We start from the raw sequence: 27,202 nt of genomic DNA, 5'->3' as shown, positions 1-27,202 counted from the left end.
ATGAAGTTAAGGGTGCTAGCACTGAGCCATTAGCGGATACATTGGGTCTACACAGGGGCTTAATTAATGATTTATGAATTTCTTATGTTCTTATTTGTGTAAGATGGGGAAAATGTTGAATACAATAGAGATATGCATTTGTCCTGTTTCGGCAACCCCGAAAAACAAAGTAAATTTCGAAAAAATTTGTTTTTCGGGGTTTGCGCACTAACAGGGTTAGTACGCGCTAACTAGAATACAATATATCTTTCACTTATTTATTAGGTACAATGATGTCTTAAATCCAAATGTAAGGGAGTGGCGTGAGCAAATAGTGACACAGCAGAAGCAAGTGCTATAAGAACATAACTTTATTATTGACACATGACAATTTACAAGGAACCTGATCTTCCTTTTAATGGATGAGATATACAGAAGTCCATGTTAGGGCATTATGTCAAAATAAAACAAATATTTTCTCAACATACAAAAAAAATCAATTTTCTCTACAACCGACTTGACTAGAAAAACTTAGCTCTGCTTTCATCCTGCAATGGTACATTACAACTTGGCTTGGAGAAAGTCACTATTAACATATCAGAAGATATATTTGTGTATTGCTTGTGTTAAGTCCTGATTTTATTTCTAAAGTTTCAGGATCTATGAGAAAGAAGGGCAATGGAAATTTTATTTAATAAACTGATTTTGAAAATGTAATGTTTATTATTTTACAGTGAAAAAAGCACAGTAGTGAAAGATGAAAAACAGTTCATCACAGTAATATTTTTTGCATGATCAAATAACTACATAGGCAGAAATGTGGATGTCAGATATCTAAAGAAATAACTTAGTAACAATTCAAAGAGGCCTTTGTACCCAGGCTACATAAAATGTCAGCTCTGAGACATGGGCAATGTCCACCACCCTGCAAAACTGAACATGTCATCAAAGTGTCAAGGAAATGTTAATGAGGGCAAATAAATGTTATTGATTTAGAAAAAAATAAACATTGAGGAATAGAGGGACTGCAGTTTCTAAACCCATAAAAGGCAAGTTGATTAGTTACCAAATGGTTACAAAATAGCCTAGCCACTCCAATCAAAGATTTGCTAAGAGTCATCAATTGATCAGAGGCTTTAAAGTGATAACAAATGTAGAAGGTTAAGATATATAGGGGAAAGAGGAAGAGGGGTGAAGGAGGGCAGAGCTTAAAAACCTTTCCTCATTGAGTCATTCTAGGGTTTGATACTAAAAGAAAATTATAGGCTCCATATCCTTTGTAACATGATTTAAAAAGCAAAAAAACAAAAAAACATTTTTTCCAGCTCCTCATTGCACTTGTGATGGATCCCCTGTTGGCAGTGAAATTGGGGTGCCTGGTGAGCCTGATGGTTTTGACCATTTTTTGTGGCCTGTTACCAGCTCGTATCAAGTGGCTCCAGAACAAATCGCAAAAGGTAAGAGACACAAGTTTGCCTTTGAACCGTTAAGTAAATTATTTCCACAGGAAGAAGGAAGGGCCAACCGAAAGGCACTCAAAGCAGAGATTGAAACACTGGCCTCTGTAGATTTAAAAAAAAAAAAAAAAAAAAAAAGACAAGAAAGTAGATGGCTTGGAAGAGAAAGAAAATCGATGTCTCAAAAGAAATGCAATGAAAGTTAAAAAAAGAAAAGAAAAGAAGAAATGCAGCAATAAGGGAATGAGAAAAGGATGAAAGTGAAAAGGAAGGAGAAAAGAAAAAGAAAAAAGACAGGAGCAAACATTCAGGATCATTCATCAAAATGCTATAGGGACTTGTCACGGGCGTTAGGGCTCTAACGCCCATAATAACGCCATAACGCAAATGATAAGCAACGCATCACGAGATGCATATGAAAATTTTTAAAATTTAGTGAAAAGGGAGATTTTTGGGCATAGTTTATGAAAATGAGGTGTGTTTTTTATGTTGCATGCGATAGCATAAAACATGCTATCGCACATTTTAACGTCGGATATAACTACACCTGTTTTCCTGCCATTATACTGTGCATTATGCCCGAACTGTGATTTGCAATAAAAACCACAAATCCAGTTTCGGGCAGAGAGAGGGAAAGGGAAGGGGGGGGGGGAAGAGAGAGAGAGAGAGAGAGACTCTGTGGAGTCCCACTCATTTTTGACCTTTTATACCACTGTAAGAGGGGGCATTATGAACCTGGGGTGAGGATTATGGGGCAAGTTAGGTTTTAAGAGTAATATAATATGCATGGTGAGATGTACGAACAGCACAGTTACCTTCAGTGAAGTTTAATGTAATTTGGATGGATAGAAGGTGAAAAAAAAAGTAGATTTGTACCATGTTCTCTCTACCTAGCTTGATTGCAGCTAGAGAGTGCCTCAAGCTAGGCATGGTATAAGTCATCCTTTTCTTTCATCTTCCATCTTTCTTTCATCTTCCACCAAGCTAGGCATGATATAAGTCTCCTTTTCTTTCATCTTCCATCTATCTAAATCACATTAAATCTTCACTGAAGGTAACTGTTCTGTTCGTACATATAACTGTGAATGTTAAACTGCCCCCTAACACCAAAATCACCCCACAAACCTCACCCCAAGTTACTAGTGCCCCCTCTTACAGTGGGATAAAAAGTAAACTTTTTTCTGAGTCTCTGTAGAGATTCTCTCTCTCTCTCTCTCTCTCCCTCTCTCTTTCTCTTGCCAGGAGCAGCCCAAAATGAAATAAAGCCTGTCTGGGCACTTCTCAGCTTGCGAATGTGGTAAATTTAATGCATATTGCACTAAAACAGCTATGCAGTATTTGGAAAATTACCCTAACGATGCCTCGTTTTCTACTGCGGGTGCTATTCTATCAAAATTAATGCAAAATGATGAATCTAGGCCAATGAAAGAAAAAAAGGCAAAGAAACACAAATACAAAAAGGAAATAAAAAATTAAAATAGGACAAAATACAGAAAGAAAAACTAAAAAGGAAAAAGTGTACGCAGATAAAATGTGGCTCATTAATTTGAGTAATAACTAGAGACGTACTCAATGCTCAAACCAGTTTTCCTGGTTTGTTGGGGGTAGGGGAGAAGGGCTACAGTTCCCTTGAGAGGGAGGGAGGGAGCAATTGTTTTCAGCAGGAAGTTGATCTGACACTGCTCAATGAACAAAACAATGAAAGTACTTTTTCCTTTAGGAAAGCAAAAACTGGTCCTGTCATGATCACCTCTTTTGCTGCTGGGGTGTTTTTCTTGGTGCCTGCTTGATGCATATACTTGCCGATTACCTTAAGGATATTGAAGTGGAACTTAGAAAACAGATTGGGAAATGTGAGTAATAAATATTAAGCTAAATACCTTGTTGCCAGCTAATATGGTAAAGGCTTCTAGAATAGCTGGGATTTTAAAAATAAGTTTGGACAAGTTTTCTAGAGGACAGGTCCATTAACATTATTACCCAGATAGATTTGGTGGGTCTCCACCCTTACTTCTGGGGGGTGAGTGGCATGGAATGGACATTCCCATGAGGATCTGCTGGGAAAGTTCCAAGTGAGAACTGGCCACTGTCACAGACCTTATGCTGGGCTCAGTGGATCACTGGTCTTACCTTGCATGCCACTTATGTTTTTAAGTAAAAAATGGTTGTCAAAATAAAGTCTTGCTCGCATTTAATGGCCCTATAAATAGACACACCACAAGGATAGGGAATAGGGAAAATTCCCTATCCTTTTCAATCTACATAATGGTCCCATTTGCTCACCTTTCTCAGACTCCTTATTTTGGAGAACAATGTTTCTTTAAAAAACACAAATCGGTCTGGATGGCTTTACAATTCCTTTGTACAAAGAAGGAGAGCCAGGAATCTCCACCCACAATAATACCTAACACAAAGGAAATAATACCTAACCGAAGGTTCCTTTGGTGAAGAAATCACGGTGAGACGAGTTGAGTCCAACATTAATGATGACTTAATAAAGAGGACTAGGCTGGAACATTGCATTTGATTAAGTGATTGTGGGGGCTCCTGATGAAGCCTGGGACGCAAACAATGGCCGCTGTTGAGCCATGATCATTATCAAGATGTTATTTGGATACTTGGAGTTTTAAATGCAAAAAGAAAATTGACTAAAAAATATTTGTCACAAAAATTTTTCACAAATGACGGAGCTGACTCGGCGGCCCATTTGTAAAAAGGCACCACCATCAGGCTTGCTGATGCGTTATCAAAAGAGAGATAATGAGAGCATAAAGAATTCCTTGTTGTAAGACAGGATTATTAATTATTTTGTTGTTTTGGGGATTTCCTTTGTTTGGCAATTCCTTTCCCAAAATAAAGTATGATCTTAATTTCTTGCTTCTGTGTGTTCTGACAATTAGACCCTGCTGTAATGGGTTTTTCCTATTTTATATCTATGGGAAAAATATGCATAAATCATAGACCTTATTGAATATTCAAATGTTAATCTTTCTAGAGTTGTGTTGACACAAGGCTTCTTTGACTTCTTTGTTTTTTAGACTATAAATAAATGGATTTATTAGGGGAGTGACAATAGCATAAATTACAGCCATCACCTTGTTCTGTAGGGGATCTCTTGCAGTTGGCTTAATGTACATAGCAAGCACTGTACTATAGAAAATTATGACAACTGTGAGGTGAGAGGCACAAGTAGAGAAGGCCTTCTGATTCCCTGTTGCTGAAGACATTTTCAATATTGTTGATATGATGAAAATGTAGGACACCAAAGTCAATATGACAGGACACAGTACTACAGTAGCAGCAGATAAGGTAATTGCTAGGTCACTAAAATAAGTATTACCACAAGCCAGCTTTAACAAAGGAGCATATTCACAAAAAAAATGGTCAATGATATTAGTACCACAGAATGATAACTTGGAAATCAAAACAATTGGAAATGAAGCAGCTAGGAAGGCAGCAATCCATGTAGTAATTATTAGACAGATGCAAGCTTTATTGCTCATAATGGTGACATAATGTAAGGGGTGACAAATGGCAACATACCAATCAAAAGACATTAGTCCAAGAAGGATGTCCCTCTGTAGCACCAAAGAATGTGAAAAAAGAACAACTGAAGAAAACATCCCTCAAAAGAAATGTTTTTGTTTGTGTTAAAAGGTTGGTGAGGATTTGGGGAACAGTAACAGACACGTAGCCAATTTCAAGGAGGAACAAGTTAGTGAGGAAAAAGTACATGGGCCTATGAAGGTGGTGGGACATCCTTACTATGGTAATTAGGATGAGATTGACACTGATGGTTACAAGGTACATCAGCAACAATATTAAGAACAATAAGATCTGAAGCTCTGGGAGAACTGGGAGTCCAACGATGAGGAATTCTTTCACTTGGGTTTGGTTGCCCATCTCCTAATTAAAGCCGCTCCTAAAAAATATATATATATATATCTCAACAATATTTAAAATGTGCATTTTAGACCAGACAGACTGTATTTGTGTCCTATAGAAACATTGACTGTGACAGCAAATAAGGACATTAAGGCTTATAGGGTCTGTCCAGATTCCTTCCTAGTGCAAGCTCATACACTGCTTTTGATGTTTAGATTTGCTATACCTTAATTAAAGAGAAAACAATACCTATAGCATTTTAAGCTGAAGGACCATAAGGCACTGTTTCTTTCTCCTTCACAATGCTGGTTACTTAGCACCAAGTAGAATGGGTTTCACTGAGCTCTGTGTGCCCTAGAACATTTTATCAAGTGACTGACCCGAAAATACATGGGAATAATTTCTGAAACTCTTAAATGGCAATTGTGTGTCTAGAATAGCAACACTGAGGTGGAAATGATCCAGTTAAGTGTCCAACAAAGCAATATTGTTGTAGTTATGATCCAGTCAGTGGCCTAGGAGTCTTTGTAGGTTGTGATAGCTTTTATTGTGTGCATGCTGTTGTAACCCAGATTGGCACTTATGAGGAATAGCAGGTTGAAGGGATGCACATCATTTGAACTGAGAATGAACTTGTAGTTAATTTTCCAAAAGAAATTACCTGGATAGTTAACCTTTGATAATCAGCCAGAAAGTTCTAACATGCCTTCCATCTCCAATATAGTGTAAAACAATGTGTGAACATTGAACATATAATTATATTATAAATATGCAAATGGACTATGCTGAATGTATACCTGACAAAATAACTAAATTAACACATCTAGTATGCAGTGTTGAATATATTCAGCAGCTAAGCATATTTCATGATCACACAGGTATGGCACAATTCAATCAGTGCTTATTATCTAAATCAAACCAGTATTGCAGTATTTGCTCTGCTTTATTTTATCTTCAAACTATTCAGTCAGTACTTTTCAGCTGTTAGAAAAAGGGAAGTAAAAAACTGAGGTAGCTAAACACTGATAAGGAACTAAAAGCTAAAGTCTACTGGTCTCTTGTAGTAATCCTTCCAGCTGTTCCATTCCCTCCTTTGAAAATAGAAACAGAGAAAACTAAGTAACCTCCACTGACCATTGTTCTCAAATATTTCCCCATCATATCCCACTGTCCACTGCCTGCCACTGATTCACAGTCCAATTTTAGAATCAGTGCAAGATGTCCATGCAGGCTTAAAAGGAACTCCACAGATTCAGACTCCCACTTCCTGCCCTCCGAAATCTGCCCCCACTACTAAAGATCCCCCCAGTATGCTCGATCAAATAACCAATAGTCAAATAACCAACAGTCATCCTAAAAGCTTTTTCCTTGCAGTACCATAACTATAAAATAGTCTGTGTGTTCCTCACCAATAGTCCGGATTTACTATGTTCTTTTTTTGCAGACATACAGTGGAAAAAGCTCTTTTAGTGTATCTGCCCATGTCTCACCAACTTGACATTATGAGACAAATTCCTTATGTTCCATTCAACCTTAGATCCTTCATTTTGATTTAAACTGCTTTCCTTTATCCTCACTCATCTCTTATTTTATGTAATTAAATTATAATTTTCTGCATTGATATATAAGGTGCTTTATACACTGAGGGCCCAATATTCAGCCAGCAGAAAACCTAATAAATACTAGGACTTATCTTGTTATTGTGGCCGCTGAATATCTAATAAGTGACTTATCCAGCTTTCTTTTAGCCGGTCAATTTGTGGGTGGGCAATGGGCAGATTGGGGCAGTGCTACTTAACCAGATAAGTTATCCGGCTAAGGAGAGATCTTCAGGCTTAGATGGATAACTTATCCGCCTAAGTTAGATTTGGTCAATAGCAAGTCTAAACTTAAATAGATAATACTTATTCGTCTAAGTAGCGATTTGACCGGGGATATTCAGCAGCATAGCCAATCTGCTGAATATCCCACTAAGTTAGCCAGTATTGTTGATACAGCTAATTCAGATAAATGGACAACTTTTGAATATTGGCCCTGAAAGAATAAAAAAAAAGGAGTAGGGGGGCATTAGTGGGCGGCCACACCATACACCGTTGCCCTCATAGTACAACGGGAAAAAGTGTAGTGATTTCCCGTGGTGCTGCCGGCAATAACGTGAAAAACATCATCGCCCGCAGTGCTGCCGGGACATAACTCCACCCAAACCCCACACACACTCCGCCCCTTCCCTTAATTTGAATAGTACCGTTGCGATGCAGCTGGTATTGCATGCAGTGTGGCGTTATCGCACGTTATAAGGCCCTAACGCATGCGACAAGGCCACATCGCTGCTTATTTATTTATTTATTTATTTATTTATTTAAATGCTTTTAAAATATACCGATATTCATAGGACACATCATGCCGGTTCACAATCAACTTTGGAAAGCGAGAAGGAGAAATTACAAAAAACAGGGAGGGGGGAGGTGGAGCAGGAGTGGAATGAGGAGAGGATGGGGGCCAGGTGACAGTAAGCGCAGAAGATGCGGGAAGGAGAAAGGTAGTGAAGAGCTAGGAGAGAGAGAAATTAAGAGGAACTGTGTTAAATAATTGGGTATAAACATTAACAAATTTACAGAGTCAGCAATTCTATACGATGCTTGATGAATGACCCGGTTAAATTGTAAGACCTCTGGGACCTCTTGGGAAATACCTACGTTACTTGAATGTAATCTACTTTGAAAGTGGCTGACCGCTCACGAAAGGCAGATAACAAGTCAGAAATTAAAGTATCCAAAAATAAATAAGCAAATAATTAATTGTTACCTGTTATAGCCCTAATAAAATGCTCTCTATAGCAATCAAAGAGTTCATGGGTATACAACACGGTTGCAATTACTCAAAGATTATCTTACATCAAACACAAAGTTCATGGGAGTCCTAATTTCTCCTCCACACTGTAGTCTGGATCAGCAAAATTCTCAATAGAAAAATAACTTCGCTCTCTGCAAATTTAAACTCTTCAAGAGCCCTTGGGAAGACATCTTTGGTAAACAGTTTCTTGGTGCCCACAAAGCTCTCACACAGGAGAATGACTGCTTTTTGTTGTCAATATAACTGCAATTTTTACTTAAGTCACAGACTTTTTTTTTTTTACACAACGTAAAAATCCTTTATCTCTAGAAGAAAACCCTTTCTTTTCAAACTGTAAAACAGAAGATGATCAACAAAGATCTTGGTGGGGGAAGAAGAAAATGTTCTTATACAATTAAGGAGGACTGAGAAATGCAAACTGTCAAGAAATGTCATGGAAGTCTCGGCCACGCCCTGCTGCCTAACAAAGTCTTCTTTCTAGTTTTGATAAAATGAAACCATGACTTCCAAAGGAAATCTGTCACATATTTTTATATGGTAAAAGGAAAAGTCAACAGACAAGATAAGGGTGAACATTTAATAACCAACCTAATTTCATCCCATGTATTTGAAGTGACCTCTTAAAAAGGCAGGTGAGCTATTTTCAAAGGGTTTAGGAGGCCTAACTTTGGAAATTAGATCCCTAAATTTACCAGGGCCGAGGTCTTAAATTAAGGCTCCTAGTTTCACTAGACATCTAAATTACGTAGCATCAAAAGTGGATATGGGGGCAGAGTTAGGACCCCGTAAACATCCATTTCAGCACTTGGCAGATAACCTAGGATCCTAAATCTAGCCAAATAAATAGCAGGTCTATATTTAGTACCATAAGTTCTAGGGCCCTAAATGTAGGAGAATTTTTGGCTGTGAACTTGTTCCTCAGATTTTTCCGAATATTGGCCTCTATACCTCTTGAAAGCTAAGCCACAAATGTTTACATTAGTTATAAAGACTAAGGTATCACATACAGCTTTTTTTTTTGGGCCCTTATTTCCATGAATCCAAGCAGATTGACGCAACAACAGCACTGCTTTGTTTTAACAATGGAATTGTGCTGGGGAAAATAATTATTTATATTTAAAAAATATAGATAAAATGCTAGAACAGTAATGCAGCAGATTCCAGTTCTATGCCTTACAGACTAGATGTGCCGGGGGGGGCCAAGCCTGCAGCAAAATTTGTGAGCGACTACTTGCCTTCAGTTACCTGAGCTGGTTAACCGCACTCTATTATTAATTGTTGTGAGATACCGCACCTCTGATATTAACTTGTGGTGGGAGAGTGGTCCTGACTCCTCATATTTTTAACTGTGCAGAGAAATTATAGTTCCAGTATTAATTGTGGGAGGAAAGTGCATGTCCAATATTAATAGGGATGTTCTCTCATAGGAAACAAAACAGAAAATGGCCTGCTTTGTTTTCTTTACATTTTTTAAAGTAAACAAAAAAAAAAAAAGAACAACATTTTTTTCATTTTAAAGATTCAGGCCCTTTCCTCCCCACTCCACATGCAAAAATAACAAAAATCCTGAATCCTCTCACCATCTCCCCATCCTGCATGTGAGCCCCCACCCAGCTGTTTTCCTCTAACCATGGTCTGTATAGAAAGGAAGGAGTATTCTCCAGTTATTCCTTTCCCATTGCGTCTGTACGATGAAATGGCTAAAAAAAACGAAAATTTAAAAAAGCATAGGAAACAAAACAAACAAACAAACAAAACAAAAAACAACTAATGAAATAAAAATAATCTGAAAATGAAGTGGAGGAAAAAAAACCTTGCATACCCCTACTGTTTTATATGGGAAGCCTAACCTTTGAAGTCACAAACATGGATAAGTAGCAATTTCCTTGCACAAATTGGCTGTCTGATAACCGTTCTCCCTCAATACAGTTAAATGCATGTGCATACTAGAAATAGATTTTGCCACATGTAGGGGAGGTATTCTTAGCTGTGCTTTTTGGGTGAGATAGGAAAATAAGACATGTAGATTGTATTAGTAAGTCTACATTCATTACTTTCTGTAAAACTCTGTCTGAGCAACAAGCAGATGCAAAAGACTACTACTTGCAGTGCTTCTCAAATTCAAGCTATGCACATGAGTAGAAAGTACCCATGAGCTTTATCCCAAAGTGAACAGTCTTGAAAATATCCTCTTAATGTTAGCACATACAAAAGTAAAGGGGAGTATCTTCCAGTGGGGAATGAGCAAACAATTTATCTCGAACAAAAAACAGATAGATGTGGTCAAGGTTAATAATATAGCTAGGTTTTTAAAAGGTTTGGACAAGATTTTAGAGGACCCGTAAAAAAACAACTATTAGCCAGGCAGGCATGGTGATTTCCACCTGATCTAGGAATGAGCAACAGGGAAGGCATTCTTCCCAGATGGCCACTGTTGGAGGTCTGACCCAGCATGTTCTTCTTATGTTGTTATGTCATGATTGCAAAACAGTTTGTGCTGGAGAGGGAGGAGGTGGTAGAGGGGAAACTGGATAAGGAGTATTGTCAGATCATGGAGGTAGACATAAGAGGGAAGAATCCAGTACTGAAGCCTAGAAGGTACAGGAAAGCGTACAGCAGGATAGAGAGGAGGAGTAAATGGGAGAAGATCATGGAAGGAACAGTTACTGAAGCAGGGAGGCCTGACAGCACTGACCAGTGATGCTAGGGTGTGGAGGAAGAGCAGTAAAAGGAAAGGTCAGTCCCCAGTTGTACAAAGGCATAGACACATTTGTGGTTGCTCAACTATAGTAGAAAGGAGAACACAAAGATGGAATAATGTGTTTTAGAGAATTACAGCTTCCTATTTGGTAAGGATGCAATCACATAGCTCCATGAGTATAAAGGAGTGCATCTGGACCATGATAGCAGCACAAATTAGCAGCTTAAGAGTAGTACCCAGTAGAGATGTGAATCGGAACCGGTTCCAGATTCGGATTCGTGGACTATCGGGAAATTATTTTTCCCGTGATCCAATCATTGTTTTTTCTTTATCGGCTGCACCAAGCCAATAACCCAAAAACGCAGCCCGACCCTTTAAAATTAGTTCTTTAGTATCCCCACCCTCCGAATCCCTCCAAACCCCCCCCCCCCAAAAAAAAGTTTTTCAGTACCTGGTGGTCCAGTGGGGGCCCCGGGAGCATTCTCCCGCTCTCGGTTTATCGGCTGCCAGTAAACAAAATGGCACCAATGGCCCTTTGCCCTTAGCATGTGACAGGGGCCGACCAATGGCACCGGTAGCCCCTGTCACATGGTAAGGGCAAAGGGCACCGGCGCCATTTTGATTCGTGGTAGGCCCGAGAGGGAGATATCGCTCAAGGGACCCCGCTGGACCACCAGGGCTTTTAGTAAGTCTTGGGGAGGGATCGGGATGGTGGTGGGGTTGTAATAAAGTAAAAGTGAAGGGTTGGGGTGGTTTTTTTCCAATTCAGTTTTTTTTTTTCGATTCATTTTTCGGGTTCATTTTGCCGATTCGTACCACCAAAAAATGACCAGCTGAAAAACTAAATTTCCCCCGAAGCGCCCGAACCGAAACCCGACCCAAAAAAACGAAGCTCATCTAATGTATACACTCTGCCTCATCTATTTCACTGTTTTCTTTTGGCTTTTGTCTGTATAACATATGCAACAATTTCACTATATGGTTTGCCAATGCAAATTTTTGTTTTGGAAAAATTCACTTTGTTGTTATTGAGTGGATTTGGGTGTTAGGGGAAAAGACTTGTTTTACAGATCTTCTCTTTGGATGAGATAGATGGGAAACCTGGGGAAAAGGAAGAGATGGGAGGTTTTACCCTTTATCTCTTCTCATTCTCCTCATATATTCATGATTCTGCCACTTGCTGTGTTTCTACATCAGGATCCACTTCACCTGCCATTTACTCCTCTCACAGATATCTACTTATCTCATCTCCTTCCACCTCAAGTCTGATCCTTGATCTCTTCTTCTACTCTACAATACTTTGATGTCCCAAAAATACCAATGCAAGATGTGCAGATAGGACTGGCATTAGAGAAGAAGACAGCTGTCATTGTTGACAGCATTATATTGTACTGGAAATTAGTGCCAGTGAGATGTTTGTTGTTATGGCCTGCAACTGATTGAAAAGGCCTGTCTGTGAGTGGAGTAGACCTGGGGGTAGATTTTGAAAAACTGCGCGATCGCGTACTTTTGTTTGCACAGCAGGCGCAAACAAAAGTACGCTGGATTTTATAAGATACACGCGTAGCCGCACGTATCTTCTAAAATCTTGGATCAGCGCGTGCAAGGCTGCCGATTTTGGGCAGCTGGCGCACGCCGAGCCGCGCAGCCTGCCTCCGTTCCCTCCGAGGCCGCTCCGAAATCGGAGCGGCCTCAGAGGGAACTCTCTTTCGCCCTCCCCTCACCTTCCCCTCCCTTCCTCTACCTAACCCACCCCCCCCCCCCCGGCCCTATCTAAACCCCCCCCTACCTTTATCCATGGATTTACGCCTCCCAGAGGGAGACGTAAATCCACGCGCGCCAGCGGGCTGCTGGCGCGCCGAGACCGGACCCGGGGGCGGTTCCGGAGGGCGTGGCCACGCCCCTGGAATGCCCTGGCCCAAAACCACGCCCCTGGGCCCGCCCCCCGCCCCCCAAAACGCCACATCGTTCAGCCCCACCCCGACACGCCCCCTTTCGAAAACCCCGGGACCTACGCGCGTCCCAGGGTTCTGCGCACGCCGGCGGCCTATGGAAAATAGGCGCGCCGGCGCGCAAGGCCCTGCTCGCGTAAATCCGGGCGGATTTACACAAACAGGGCTTTGAAAATCCGCCCGGAGGAGTACAGTGGGCCTAGACTACAGGGCCATGTAGAGAACTCAAATACCCAGTCACATATCACTCACTGTTGCCACATTACTACTGTTTTGCCTTTTCTAAAGCGGAGTTAATGCTTATCAGGCAGGTGTCGGAAAACTACTAGGCCACTGCAGGGTAGAGCATATGAGGGTAACCTAACTTTATGAAGCAAAAAAGTCTTATGAAAGGGTTTTGTGAATGGTATCTCTTGCCTGGTGGGGTGAAGTAAGGAGAAATTACTACTTACCTGAAAATTTCCTTTTCTTTAATGAAGACAGGTTAATCCACGCCAGTGGGTTATGCACCTCTACCAGCAGATGGAGATGGAGCAAAGCTGACATCAGCCCACCAGTATTCTCTGCAAAAGCCAGCTATGGACAACTAAACAATACATGAACATAACTATTAACAGATAACCATTCAAGCACTCATTTAACAGGAAAATAGTGAGCTCAGACAAGGAGTATAATATCACTAATCTAGGGACTGGATTTGATACCAGTAATCCCCAGAAACACAGCCACACAGGAGGGTAATAGCACCACCATCCGGCAGCCAAGGGTGGGAAGGTGGGTTAACCTGTCTTCATTAAAGAAAAGGAAATTCAAGATAAGTAGTAATTTCTCTTTACTTAGCATTCAGACTAGTTAATCCACATCACTGGGATATACCAAAGCTACTCTCAAACAGGGCGGAGGCTGCTCATGGTCTGATCAATATCGCATGTGTGAAGGCTGCATCCTCCTTGGCCTGGATATCCAGATGGTTTTCCCTGGAAAAGGTGTGTAAGGAGGACCACGTTGCAGCTTGACAAATCTCGATGGGAGACAACAATCTAATCTCCGTCCATGACACTGCCTGAGCCCTAGTGGAATGACAAGGCAATGACTGTTCAGCATCCAAATACGTGGCCATGATAACCTCCTAAATCCAGCAGGCTATCATAGCCTGCAATGTTTGCTCACCCTGTTTACTCCCACCATGGAGTATAAACAGCCAGTCCATCTTCCTAAAATGTTTAGAAACCTCCAAATATCTCATGATATGCCACTTGACATCCAAGGTCCATAACTGGCAATATTCATCCACATCTCTCTCCCTGTCCAGTGACGGCAGGGAACTTGATTCAAGTGAAAATCCGAGCTCACCTTCAGCAAAAAGGATGGAACAGTTCACAGCTGTACCGCCTCCAGAGTCCCTTGCACAAATGGTTCCCAGCAAGACAAGGCCTGCAGTTTGAAAACTCTATGAGCAGAACAAATTGCCATCAGAAACACCATCTTCAAAGTAAGTAACCTTAAGGAGAGGCTACACAATGGTCAAAAGATGAGCCCACCAGAAAATCCATAAGAACATAAGAACATAAGAAAATGCCATACTGGGTCAGACCAAGGGTCCATCAAGCCCAGCATCCTGTTTACAACAGTGGCCAATCCAGGCCATAAGAACCTGGCAAGTACCCAAAAACTAAGTCTATTCCATGTAACCATTGCTAATGGCAGTGGCTATTCTCTAAGTGAACTTAATAGCAGGTAATGGACTTCTCCTCCAAGAACTTATCCAATCCTTTTTTAAACACAGCTATACTAACTGCACTAACCACATCCTCTGGCAACAAATTCCAGAGTTTAATTGTGCGTTGAGTAAAAAAGAACTTTCTCCGATTAGTTTTAAATGTGCCCCATGCTAACTTCATGGAGTGCCCCCTAGTCTTTCTACTATCCAGAACCAGATTAAGACTCCACAAGGGCACCAGCAACCACAAGGGAGGACAAAGATGCTTCACCCCTTTTAAGAACAGGGCTACATCCGGATAGGCAGACAAGGATTCACTATTTACCTGACCTCAGAAATAGGCAAGAGCCAGCACCTGAACCTTCAAGAAATTAAGAGCCAAACCCTTAATTAACCCATCCTGCAAAAAATCCAAAATTAGCGGGATATTAACTGAATGAGGATGAATGCCTTGTTCCTCACACCAAGCCTCAAACACTGGCCAAACCCAAATATAGGCTAAGGAAGTGGAGAACTTTTGTGCTCGAAGCAAGGTGGAAATCACCACAGCAGTATCCACACTTCAGCAATCGAGCCCTCTCAAGGGCCATACCATAAGACAAAATCAAGTCGGATCTTCATGAAGAATAGGTCCCTGCCACAGCAGATCCCTGTGGACCGATAATAGACGAGGAGAGTCCACCAGGCACCTCCACAGATCTGCATACCATGGCCTCCTTGGCCAATCTTGCACCACCAGAAGCACCATCCCCATGTGTAGCTCAATCCTTCTAGTCACTCTTCCCAACAAAGGCCACAGAGGAAAGGCATATAGAAGCTTGCTTTCCAGCCACTTTTGCATAAGGGCATCGATGCCCAAAGACTTCATTTATTTATTTATTTATTTATTTATTTATTTATTTATCTTTATACCGACTTTCAAATCCATTTCAAGGCGGTTTACAATAAATTGAGTTGCAGTAGCAACCTCAAATACATCAAATTAAAAAAACATATATTAAATCATCTTACATCATCAATAAGCAATTACCAACCATTTTACATACATCATAATAGAACCCCCATTACTTTCCTATTGTTCACCCATTCATCCTAATATTCATTCCCTTACCTCTCCCCCCATCTATTCTACTCTAATACTCATACATTTTACCCTCCTCCACATTCAATTATCCGTCTGAATTTCCCCCTTTTAACCCTTTTCCACCCTTCTTGTATCTACTAAATCATATATTTCCTGTAACTGTGGGGGGCAAAAAAAGCATCCAATGATCCCTTCCACCCCTGGAGATATTGCCAACAAAATAAAGATAAGAGAGAAAGAAGGGAGGGGAGAAGGGGAGGGGGTGCTGAGGAAGATTAGGGAAGAGACCAGGAGCGGAGGAAGCTGTTTGCCAACAGTTAAAAACCTTTTTTATACTTTAATTTTTCAATTCATCCTTTTTATTGTTTTAAAACTTGTGAGACATGTGTCTTCCGGCTAACCTATGCTGGATACTCGGCCATGCACCCGCATTGCTGAATATACCCGGCTAAGTTAAGGTTAGCCGGGTGAGTTTATCCAGCTAATTTTAGGACTGCTTTCACATACCACTGACCTGACGAATTCATGACCAAGGGCACGGTGGAGGGAACTGGCGTAACTAGGTTCAGCTAGAGGCTGGACAAAAATTTTGAGGTGTTAAGATCAATTCTCCCAGAGTCATGGAGGCCTATCAACCCCTAAACCCTGGTTGCTGGAACTGGAAAGGTGTTGCAGGAAACGGACAACTCCATGCAAATCCTATTTCTTATAACAAGGATGCTAATCTGGATTGACCTTTATTCTGACCTAGTTAGAGCAGTCCTTACACTGAAAAGATATTGAAAAAAACAATATTGAATGATCTATTCTTTATTCATTATTTCCTCTCCACCTGAAGTTTTTTTTTTTCTCTCTCTCTCTATGATTTTGATTTTGAAATGGAGACCTTTTTTGTGTGTTTTTTCTATATGGTGCTGGGAAAGTTCCAGATTCTTTTTTTCAGTTCACTGCTCTGATTGAAAAGTATTGTCCGTGAAACTATAACCTTACATTATACAGTACATTTTTTTTGCATTGAGCTCTTCCTGCCATTCAATATGTTGGCTGGAATCCAAATGCATTAACCTGCTTTTTTTTTTTTTTTTTTGTAGTTAATCTAATTGCTGATATCATTCTTCAGGTCTGCTGCAAACTTTAATCAAGCTAATTGGAAAGGAGCCTGCTGAGGTTTCTAAGACCTTGAGGAGCATAATTGATGTTAACTAACCATTTGGGAAATGTTCCAAAGAAGTTATAATTAATGCTTGCTTTTTTGCATTCTGTTTCTAGCAAACTTTCCTGTAGGTCCCTGTGATACCAATTAAACTGGGAAGTAACAGTAGCTGCAGGCTTTAATGAGACTTGCTAAAGTTAACTTTGAAATTAAAGTGAACATTGTGTACACATAGAATTATTTCTGTCTGGTTGTGATTGGCCTCAGAGTACAAGCTATTTACATTGAATAGATCTTGCATTCCAGCAGTGGGTAGAAAGGGCAACACATTTCCATGATATGTACTAATTAATTATAAACACAAGCTTATCGGACCTGGGTTTAACTGGTCTAACACCTCACTTGGGATCTGTTTGGTCAATCCTGATTTTAATCACCCTTACCTGAGGGATATGGGCTGCCTTTTCGCAGAGAGACTGTTAATAGCCTCAGGAATGCAGCAGACTCTGTCCCAGATTTGCCTTAGTCTGTACCTGCAGATTTACAACTGGCCAATCACACTGTCACCTACATACTGCTCCTTGCCACCAAGAGACAGCAGTGCACACACCTTGGTTTAGAAATGAGCTGAAAAATCATGACAATCACCTCATTCAATCACCTCATATTCACATAGCAATGAACATCACACATAAATAGGAAATGTGAAATCCTACTGAGTGACGGCAAAGAATCAACACAAATCATTCATATGTTAAGGGGGTCAGCCAGCTGGGCAAATGTATAAGACCACAAACAGGTGGCTGCCCAGACCTCTATATCATTCACCCTCAGCCTTTAAAGAAGGCCACATTGATAAACAGAATAAAGTACTATATGTTATTACTTTTATATTGAGCAGTGGTGTTTTTGCATTATACTATCTGTTATTGCTTTCTTTTTAAGCACTGTTTTTTTATGGAAATAAAAATGCCTGTAGGCAGCTCGGAGAAATCTATATACAAAACTGGATTTTTGCCTGAAACATAGGGGTCGTTGTGCTTTTTATGCAATATAGTCTGCAATGTCATGCAAACTTTACTGCAAAAACATGGGCTACAAATGTCATTTTGCTTAATATGTAAATAGCCTGAGGCCCGTCGCTCCGGCACGGGTCCCCGCGAGGGGGGAGCCGTCCCTGCTCCCCCCTTGCGGCGTCCAGCAGCGTTTTCGTCCGCGGAGGAAATCCACGATGGCCACCGCCATCTTTAGGCGCGAGGCCGCGCCTCCTTGGCTGAATTAAAGGGACCTGATCCCTTTAACCAGCTGCAGCTGTTCCCTATCAGCCAGAGCAGGGGAAGTATAAAAGCCAGCTTCCTCTGCTCATTCCTTGACTTGGCAACGTCCTTCGTTCATCAGGTCTGCTTGCTTCGGTGAGTCTTCCTGTGCTTTGGATCCGTTCCTGTCTTGTCTTGGTGTTCCTGGTTCCTGACTTCGGATCGGCTAGTGGTGATTCCTGGTATTGACTTCGGATTGGCAAGCGGTGATTCTCTGGTGTGTGACTTCGGACTGGCAAGTGGTGATCCCTCAGTGTGTGTGACCTCGGACTGGTAAGCGACTTCCCTCTGGCACTTGACCATGGACTCCTTCTTGACTGCCGTCTTCAAGGGCCTGCCTAAGTCCCAGCGGCCCAGGTCCCTACGGGCTCCTCCCGGGGGGACCGCGGGCCTCCAGGGGTGAAGCTCCAGTCAGCCCTTGCACCGAGTTCCTTGACCTCTCAAAGGTCCACCTAAGTCCCCAGCGGTCTGGGTCCCTACGGGCTCCTCCTGGGGGGACCTCAGGCTTCCAGTGGCAAAGACACAGCTCCTCTCTTCTCATCTCTGCATCCGTCTCCACAGTCGCCTCAGTCGCCAGTGCCGAGGGTCAGCTGGTCACATCTCCTGCTCTGCCTCGCCACCCGACGGGAGAACCTACGGATCTTCTCCTAAGGTATACCATCATCCCGTTGGTCCAAGGGTTCACAAGTCAAGCATAACATTTGCATTGCATTCCACTCACTCTCTCTGTTTCTGGAACTGTATATTTCATTCTTAGCTCCTTTTAACATATGTAGTACGTGGTCTTCCTATTTTTTTCTTTCTTTTGGGGGCTGTTGCCATTCACTGTTTTAGTATTGAACAAATCTCTTGTTTCCTTCATTGCAGAGAAGAGATTTCAGGTCTCTCCAATGCTGCTACTGTGGGGCATGCTGGACTTGCAGCTTAATGAAAGATTCTGTGTGTATTCCGTGAATAATGTACCCATAATAAAAGCCAATTTCTGTCCATTTGTTTTTTTGGGGATTTTTTTTCCCCACAAGTGCCACCTGGGAAAAGAATGCAGGAGCAGATCTCACCACCAGAGGTAACCAGTATCATAGGAGTCACATAGATAGGCTGACCATATAGCCCCATGTCAAGAGGGACAGGCTGAGCCACTCCTGGTTGTACACATGAAGATATATTCCTGTGTACTGCTAAATAATGTATATGTCCCCTCCCTAACTCCTCCATCACAGGGACATATTCATTAGCAGAATACAGGTTTGTGTAGTGATATTTTTGCTGGGCATAGTATCTGCCCATGGTCAGGTGTATGTAGCAATGATGAGTAGAAGATAAGTTGAAAGTACTTGATGCTGAGGATCAGAATCAATGAAATATAATGAAAGCTGAAAAAGCATTCACAAGACATGTTCTCTACCATGAAATATTCAAAGAGCAATATAGTACCATAGGGCTGGAAGGAACCAAAAATGGTCTCATTCATTGGATTTTGGTATTCGTTAAAAACAAATGAACATCCCTACCCTCTCCTCTAGTACATATGGCCCATACTAAATGATTTCTGAAGTACTTTGTATTACATTGGGTGTACACAGTTTGAAAATGGACTTGGAGTCTTTGTTTTTTGTTTGCTTGGTTTACGGTGACCAGACTAGTTTTGGTTCTTTGTTTTTGCATTGCCATACTAAATGATGACAGAACAAATATTAGTTGGCCCATCCAGTCTGCCCATTTGAGATTCTTCCTCTCTATCGTGTGTTGGTTTTTTTTATCACTTTGGGTAGATGAGTATATAAATTCCCATACTTAAACAAGCACCCACCCACCCACCCATCTTTTTCTGGTCCTCTCATCCCTCTTCCATCAACTGCCCTCCATATATTCTGTTACAGTATTGGCATCTGTCACCTCCAGTGGTAATATATTTCAAGCTTTGTCATCTTCCTCTTTGATTCTTAGAAGACCAATATCTAAATCCAAAACCCAGACCCTCTTCCATGCCTTCTGTCAAGTTCCGTAATAATTGACACAGCCACCAAAACTAGTAGAGCAGTTATCTCCAAAACCCCAGCTTCCCCATGCTTTTTGATGTTTGGTTTATGACCATGATTGCTCTGTGCAGGTTGCCCCACCCTTCTTGAACCCCTGATGTCGTTGTACCGCTGCAATTTAGTGTTGTAACTGCCAATCCATTAAGGTTGCCCCAGTGCTGTTATAATCCTAACACTGTATTGAAAGCCATAGGAGGAGATCAGAGCAGAAAGGGAATGAATATATAGGGAGAAGAGGGTCCAGGGCAGAGCCTGGAGGGACACCAACTGATAGGGATATGCAAGGGTAAAAAAATGTGTTTAATTTTTCGGCTTGTTTTCAGGAGTTTTTTTCCCCCACAAATTTCATTTTGTTTATTGTTTAAGTTGTTCCTTTCATTAAAAATAAAAAAACATTAAAAAAAAAAAAAAAAAGGAAATTGGGCCTCCCGATCTCACCATCCATCCCTCCCACTTGGAAAAATGCCAGGACCAGCATCCTCCTTGGCCCCCACTTACCAAGTCTGGTGCGGATCCGCTGGCGAAATCGCTGCAACTTTGGACAAGGCTCTGGCCTGGTCCCCATGCCTCAGCCTAAGCCCAACATCAGGGCCTAAGCCAGATGCTGGGGCCTCAGATGTCCTTTCATAGATCTTCTTTTTTCCTCTTGGTAATGATGCAGTCCACTGGGGTCACGCCGGAATTAATTAACTCTGGAGCATCCTCCTCGGTGGAGGGCACCATTTTGCTGTATGGCATTGCCATCCAGGATTACTGTACATCAAAATGGTGCCCTTCACTGGGGAGAATGCACCAAAGTTAGACTCTGTTGCAACCCCAGTGGACAATATCATTACCAAGAATAAGAAAGAATATAGAAAAGTGTAGAAGACATCCAAGACCTGGGCCCCAGGCCTCCAGGCCAGGCCCCAGTGTTGGGACTGGGTGTGCGCCTGGGTCAAGGCCCCAGCATCGGGACCTGGCCTAAGGCTGGGCTGTGGCATCAGGCCTGGACCGAGGCCCCGGCATTGGGACCTGGTCTCCAAACCAGGCCACAGCGTTGGGCCTAGTCTGGGCCAAGGCCTAAGCATCAGGACCCAGCCTCTGGACCAGAAAGCAGCATCGGGCCTGGGCCCGGGACCCAGCCTAGATTTAGGCCCAGTTATCAGGACCCAGATTCCAGACTGGGCCCTGTATCGGGCCTGGGCCAGGACTCTGGCTTAGGCTGAGGCTATGGTGTCTGGACCTAGTTGCCAGACCAGGCCGTGGCATTGGGCCTGGCCTGAGCTAAGGCCTAGGCATTGAGACTGGTCTCTAGCATCGGGCCTGGGCCTGGGCCAAACCCATGCATCAGGACTCAGCCTGGCCAAGGCTTCATACTGAACTGATCAAGTAATTAATTTTTTAGGGAAGGTGTCAGAAAAAATGTGTTTCTTTGCAGCCACACATGTAGTTAGAGTGTAGTCAGTTATATCAAATTTACATTAAGATATAGGGAATGACTTTTAGAATTCAGATTAGGATGCCTTCCGGCTTAGTCGCCATATATCTCATTGTGGTTAAAAGTACAGACTAACCACAAATGTGGTAAGCATAGAAGTGACCGCAATTGTGGTCAAACTCAGAATAGTACCCACCTGGGTATTTAAACCCTGGCAGGGAGAGTACAAGGGAGAGGAGCAAGAACAATCCTTACTCGCCACTGAGGACTGTGACGGACATTAAACGGCGCCAGAACACCAGGCGTCGCGCGCTGAAGGGGCAAGACAAAGGGACACTCCCCTTTGTGCATCCCTTCGTGCATCCCGTAGTGTTAGCCATTCCCCATGTTCTTTTATATCCCTTGTTAACAATCCCCATATTTAAATGTTTAATGTATTTGACAAAGGTAACGCATAAGTTCCTGCAAATTTTGTTTAAATGTAAACCGATGTGATATGTAAAATCGAACACCGGTATATAAAAATAAATAAATAAATAAATAAATAAGAGAGACATTAAAGGGCTAATTGCTTCATGATACTGGTAAGCATTTAATTATAGTTATTTCTGCATAAGAGAACCCTAGGTAGTATTAGTAAGACATGTACTAGAAAGAATTTACTTTACAGGAAGAATGTCTTTAGTAGATATTTATCTGATTGCTATAGTCTCAATAACTATCATTTTCATGCTTATACTTATAGCCTTGTACTGTTTGATTAAGATGAGATTTGAGAATTATGATGCTTCACAAGCCAATCATATGCCTTAAGTGTTTATAACTGTTGTCTGGAAGAAAGAGACTGTTATTTTTCAAACATCCTGACTGACTCGCTTCTCTAAACAAATCTATTAGGGAACCCTCATCTCTAAAAAAAATAATAAACTCCTTCCCTAAGGCATTCCTTAAGGCTGGAGGGTCTGATGAAAAGTAGGATAAGAGCAGAGCTCATCTTGGCTTTCACTGACAAAGGGGCCTGGGCCTTTCCTCAGGTCTCAGCAGAGGTTCCTGACTCAAGCTCATGCTTTGGCTGCGGCCCCATCTTTGGTCTTCAGCCTTTGCACTAGGTGAGGCTCCAGCTTCAGGCTTGGGCCTAGACCTAGACTGAGAAGCCGGCATCATGCTCGGATGTAGGCCATGGCTCCTGCTTTGGGCCTTAGCCTATGCCCTAGGCAAGGCCCCAGCTTCAGTCCTAGGCATAGGCCTGACTGGAAGTTTTAACCAAATTCATCGAATAAGATTTGTTTAATTTGGGGGCTCTCAATTTGTTTTGGGGCCTCCTGAATGAAACAAATTGGCCCTCATTTGTTGCATTTTGTAAATTTGGTTAAAATAAATGCACACCCCTAATATGTTAATGGAATAGTGGTAGATGAGAATCTACCACAGAACACATTGAAAGTGTGATGGGAGAGAGAAGATGAGAACTAAGACAAAACAGAGTCCCAGAATCCAAGTGAGTACAGAATATCAAACAGGTTGTGAATAACAGTATTAAAAGCAGAGAATAGGTCAAGGATGATAAGGATCAAATAAAGCTCTTTGACTAAAGATGAATAATCAAATAGGCAATTGAAGACTTTGGCAAGGGCTATGTCTGTGGAATATGGAAGGCAAAAACAAGATTGGATGGAGCATGGCTTAAAATGAAAGACAAGATTTATTTATATATTTGTATTTATATTCTGCTTTTCGACACTGCAATGAACAGCACATTTGAATAGTTTGGATGCAAAAGAGTAGAGGAAGATTTGATGATAGTTAGCAGGGCAGGTGGTATCCAGTGAGGGTTTTTTGAGGAGAGGTTGATCACAGCATGTTTGATGGCAGTGTGAACAGTTGCAGTGGAAAGTGATAGATTAAGGATTTGACAGATGGAAGAGATGACTGCAGGGGGGAAACAGAGCTGAGGAGCTGTGTGGGAAATGGAGTGAAAGGAACAAGTAATGAGTTTGGAGAAAGGAAAAAGACGGGTTTCTGGGTCCGAGAAATTGGAATGGAATGAAGAAGGGGAGAGAGAGGTGACCTGGTGAATAGGCACGACCAATTTTGTGAACCTTGTCATGGAAGTAGTCAGCCATAGGCTGGGCATAGAATGACAAGAGGTGAGGAGAGGCAAAGGCGGTTTGAGAAGGGAACCTAGTGTAGCAAAGAGCTGCCAAGAGAGTTTGTCCGACATGCATGGGAGTCTTGTTTGGCAAGAGCAATAGCAGACTTTTATATGTCTGAGCAAATTCTCATCTCTGCCTTTATTTCTTCTTTCTGTTACCTACCACCCACCTACAGACACACACATACACACACACACACACACACACACACACTCTCTCTCTCTCATACATACACACCTGCCTTACCACTGCACTCTATGTGTGTCCCAAGCAGGTTTAAATTATGTATTAATTCTGATTTCCACTACCTCTGCCAAAAGTCTATTCCAGGCATTTACTGCTCTATCAGGAAAAGAAAAGTATTTTCTCACATTTCCTTTGTACCTTCTTCCCTTTCACCCTGAATTTTCTTTCCTATGGAAAATTTCTTCTTCACATACTTCATTGAAGCCTATCATGTTCCTTTATCCCTTCTTTCCTCAAAAGAGTACACTTTGAGTTTCTTAAGCCTTTCTTGATAGGGGTTGTGTTAATGTATTTTAGGCCTTGCGCCATTTTAGTAGGCCTGTTCTGAACCATTTCTATCCTCTCAATGACCCTACAAAGTTATCACCTACATAGAAGCAATATCGCCACCTTACTACTGCTGATGCTGCCTCAGCTTACGCAACCGTTAGCTTTCCCAGTTGCTTTACTTCATTGGCCGACTATCTTCAAGTCTTCTGAGATGCTTAGGCCTACATCTCTTTCTTGTTTGACACTTTCTGTTTTTTGACCTTTTAACTAATGCTTTGCTATCATATTCTGGCATAACTTTTGTCCATTGGTGTTCATTTTCCAAATTCTTGATTATTCTTCCAGTTTTTTTCATTTCCTCATTTATTTTTCCACTCTTTCTGTCCTTAAATGTGATGATAGATTTAAATTATTGTTTTATTTTAATGATTGCCTTGTTTAACATACTGATACAATACAAACTTAGGTTTTAAAAAATAAATTGCAACCTGTTAGTGTTGATGGACATCTAAGCTAGCAAAAATAATAATTCATGATTATTTGAGGAAGGTGGTGATTAATACCAGAATGAAAATGTGTGTGTATGTGTGTTTGTGTGGTGTGTCTGGGAAGGACGATTATCTTGATGACCATCTAATTATTATTATTAACTTAATTCTCATATTCTAGGTAGGATATCCAATGGCAGAGCTGATCCTGTCCCTGGGTTTCTTCCTGGTTTTAATCATCGAGCAAGTGGTCGTTCAGTTTTTCCACCAGCAGTCACCTCAGCTGAATGGGGCAAGCTTTGTGGTGCCATCCATACCGGAGCCCAAGGTAGTAAATCCTGAGAACAAGCAGAATTCTGGAATTAATGTTGAGCCACTGGAGGACATGAGTCATCCTCACGTTCATCTCAGCATTCAAGTTCATGAGTCATTCCGGTCCATAATCCTCTTTTGTTCCTTGTCCATCCACTCAGCCTTTGCAGGCCTTTCCATCGGACTACAGACCAACTATTCTTCTGCCATTCAGATTTGTATTGCTGTGCTGATTCATAAGGCCATCATTGTTTTTAGCTTGTCCCTTAAGTTGATCCAGAGCAGGATCAGTCTCCAATGGTTGCTAATCTACATTATCATATTTTCTCTTGTAACTCCAGTTGGCATTGGAGTGGGGATCCTGATAACCCTGAAGCAAGCTTCAGAATTTGCTTTGATTCAAGCCATCCTGGAAGGGATTGCAGCTGGCATTTTTCTCTATGTCACGTTTTTAGAGATTTTGCCCCAGGAGTTGAACTGTCCGGGGAACCCACTGCTGAAGATCCCATTCACAGTTCTGGGATTCTCAGTTATGGCTCTCATTGCCATATGGACATAAGGGAACAATTATGGTCTGAGTCAAACTGCAAGTGCGTTTTAACCCAGAGATTCATGACAATTTATCAAAAAGAACTGAACAGAAAATAAGGGAGTTGTGTAGTATTTAAGGTCAAACACAAAGCATTGGCCTGGATCAGCCTGTCCTGAAACAAAGGAGCCAATGGGTAACTCTAGGCTATTCCCTCCTTTTTAATATAACTGTTTATCTATTACCAATCTGGGGTTCCCACCTCATCCAGATCAACCATAACAAGTAGATACAGTGCTGTTTTTACCTTACTGTAGGTCAGGATTTGTAGTTCTCATCTCCCTAAGGAAAGTAGGCCCTATATCCGCCTGTGGACCCCATATGATAAGCTGGCACTGAGTCATCTTGTTGGAATTGACCTGGGTGAGGTGGCAGCCCTAGACCAGTGAATTAAGGTGAATGCCACAGAGTTAGCTCACACGTGGACAGTGACTCCTCAAAGCCACTCTGACATGTCCTCTTCAATAAAAACAGCTTGAAAAGCTTAATTTGGAGTTGAACATTTTTAAACAAAATGTCATTCATATATCCAGATTCACTGAAACTCCAGTCCTCATTCAAGAAGAATGACAACACGATCTTTAAAAAGAAACATTACATATTTTGGTTTATGCATGTATAAGTAACATCAAGCCTATATTTTCATCTCTATCTATCTATCTATCTATCTACCTATCTATCTATATAGATAGATAAATAGATTAAATAAATAGATAGATAGATAGATCTCTGTGTGTGTATGTGTGTGTGTGTTAAATATATTATCCGTGGTAGCTTCTTTAAGCTGGTTTGTTTGACCTGAACTATCAGTGTCTGAATGGTGTCTTTGTGATATCACTGCTTGTTGACTGACCAGCATTTGTATGTGACATTTCTGAATATCTATTTCAGAGGAGTTTAATAACAATTTCTTTCATACTGCACCAACTCTGTTCACCAAGTTGGACATCATAAACATGTATGAGGACAATGATATTACACTGCTCTGGAGAGTCTTACAACCCATGTGAGTGCCAGAGACATAAAGAAAATAAAGCGTTTTGTTAATGAACATTTGACACCGGTGTTTTAACAACATTAGAACATAAAGTGTGCTATGATGATTTAATTGAATGGTCTATTTAGCCCAATATCCTGTCCCTGACAATGGCCAACCCAGCACATCTTAGTGGGAAGATGCATTCCCCTGTTGCTCATTCTCAGATGTAAGAGATGGCGATCCCCATGTCTCCCAGGTTAATAACTGTTGATGGATCTATTCTCTAGAAATGCATCTATTTTTATTTTTAATCCGGCTATACTGCTAACACTGACCACATTCTCTGGCAGCAAATACTACAGCACAGTCGTGCGTTTAACGAAAAAACTACTTTCTTCAATTTGTTTTAAATCTGTTACCACTTAAGTTTCATGGAGTGTTCTCTAGTCCTAGAACAGCCATGTGGCTACAATTTGTAACTCGCCTTCAGTCATGGCAGACAAGAACATAAGAAATTGCCATGCTGGGTCAGAGCAAGAATCCATCAAGCGACTTTGCCAATCTCCTTTCGGTGATGAATGCTCCACAGGGGGGTTCACATGATCG

General features: G+C 41.4%; 1 pseudogene; it reads left to right on the top strand.

The window, feature by feature from the left end:
* The first annotated feature begins 4,709 nt into the window (after positions 1–4,709).
* Positions 4,710–26,256, top strand: LOC115077316 (annotated as a pseudogene).
* The last annotated feature ends 946 nt before the right edge of the window (positions 26,257–27,202 follow it).

Source organism: Rhinatrema bivittatum, chromosome 16 (assembly GCF_901001135.1).
Source record: "Rhinatrema bivittatum chromosome 16, aRhiBiv1.1, whole genome shotgun sequence".
In the NCBI taxonomy this organism is placed as follows: Eukaryota; Metazoa; Chordata; class Amphibia; order Gymnophiona; family Rhinatrematidae; genus Rhinatrema; species Rhinatrema bivittatum.
Note: the sequence above shows the minus strand (reverse complement) of the source record. Positions and strands in the feature narration are given on the sequence as shown.